A 1,986-nucleotide genomic window follows, 5' to 3' on the forward strand; every position below is an offset into this window, starting at 1 on the left:
CACACCCCCCTTAACGATGATGTGACAGCGCCAAACTTGGTGCCTGCACGTAACTCGAGCTGGCCAATTGTTTCCCGCAAAAAGTTTTGAAAATGGTGAAAATCTTAAGGGTGCTTATAGAATAGGGGACCGACGCCCAGTTTTAAGATAGTGTAGCTCACCCCCCTTAACGATGATGTGACAGCGCGAAACTTGGCGCCTGCACGTAACTCGAGCTGGCCAATCGTTTCCCGCAAAAAGTTTTGAAAATGGTGAAAACCTTAAGGGTGCTTATAGAATAGGGGGACCGACGCCCAGTTTTAAGATAGTGTAGAACACCCCCTTAACGATGATGTGACAGCGCCAAACTTGGTGCCTGCACGTAACTCGAGCTGGCCAATTGTTTCCCGCAAAAAGTTTTGAAAATGGTGAAAATCTTAAGGGTGCTTATAGAATAGGGGGACCGACGCCCAGTTTTAAGATAGTGTAGCTCACCCCCCTTAACGATGATGTGACAGCGCGAAACTTGGCGCCTGCACGCAATTCGAGCTGGCCAATCGTTTCCCGCAAAAAGTTTTGAAAATGGTGAAAACCTTAAGGGTGCTTATAGAATAGGGGGACCGACGCCCAGTTTTAAGATAGTGTAGAACACCCCCTTAACGATGATGTGACAGCGCCAAACTTAGCGCCTGCACGTGACTCGAGCTGGCCAATAGTTTCCTGCAAAAAGTTTTGAAAAAGTGTAAAATCCCAATTTTGCGCTCTTTAGGGTGTGGTCTTTGAGCTTCGGGTTTTCGTCAGAAAATTTCGGCAATCATCGGTCATCTTCGTGGAAATCTCTTCGTTTTCGTAACTCTGACATGGTGACGCATGTTTGGAATGCCATGGGGAGCGCTTTGGAGCAGTTTTGAAAAATCGAAATTTTCGAAATTTTTCTAAGTGTCTAAACTTGGTTGGGGGAATAGACGGTTTCGGGTTATAATGTAGGGCAGGCATCGGGAAAGACCGAAAGAGCAATTGAGCTGTATCGGTCCGTAACAGTAAGCCCTGCTCGGTAATGTGTTCTCGGGTACGAAAGGAGGGTATTTGGAGGAAAAAGGAGCAAAGTCGACTAAACTTGCTCGGTCGGTAGCATGAAATGACTGAACTTGTAGCCAAGTTGTCTCGGTGTGGACAACGAGAGAACGGATGGATGTTGTACCTGATGGCCTTTGGCCAAGAATAGCGGCTTAGATTCGGAAGAATCATTCTTCCCCAATGTATCTTGTCGGCATTCCGTGGACTTGGCTGTCTCACTGGTATGCCGGAAGCTTACTAGGGTGAAGCAGTGGAAAGACGTGGCAAAGAGAGAACGGGTTTCCCTCGGACAGGGTCGAACGCCTCGTGCGTCTTCCATGGCCGGGAGGATTCCCAGTGCAGCTTGACGGTGGAATGCCAGCCTCCTTTCAAAGGAAGCAGACGCAAAAGGGTTCCCGCCGGGTTCCCTGAGGGATAGCTACCTGGTTGATCCTGCCAGTAGTCATATGCTTGTCTCAAAGATTAAGCCATGCATGTCTAAGTATAAGCACTTGTACTGTGAAAACTGCGAATGGCTCATTAAATCAGTTATCGTTTATTTGATTGTACATTACTACTTGGATAACCGTAGTAATTCTAGAGCTAATACATGCGAAAAGTCCCGACTTCTGGAAGGGATGTATTTATTAGATTAAAAACCAATGCGGGTTCTGCCCGGTTCTTTGGTGATTCATAGTAACTGATCGAATCGCACGGCCTTGAGCTGGCGATGTTTCATTCAAATTTCTGCCCTATCAACTGTCGATGGTAAGGTAGTGGCTTACCATGGTTGCAACGGGTGACGGAGAATTAGGGTTCGATTCCGGAGAGGGAGCCTGAGAAACGGCTACCACATCCAAGGAAGGCAGCAGGCGCGCAAATTACCCAATCCTGACTCAGGGAGGTAGTGACAAGAAATAACAATACAGGGCTTTTCCAAGTCTTGTAATT

Source organism: Orbicella franksi, unplaced genomic scaffold (genome assembly GCF_964199315.1).
Source record: "Orbicella franksi unplaced genomic scaffold, jaOrbFran1.1 SCAFFOLD_408, whole genome shotgun sequence".
NCBI lineage: Eukaryota > Metazoa > Cnidaria > Anthozoa > Scleractinia > Merulinidae > Orbicella > Orbicella franksi.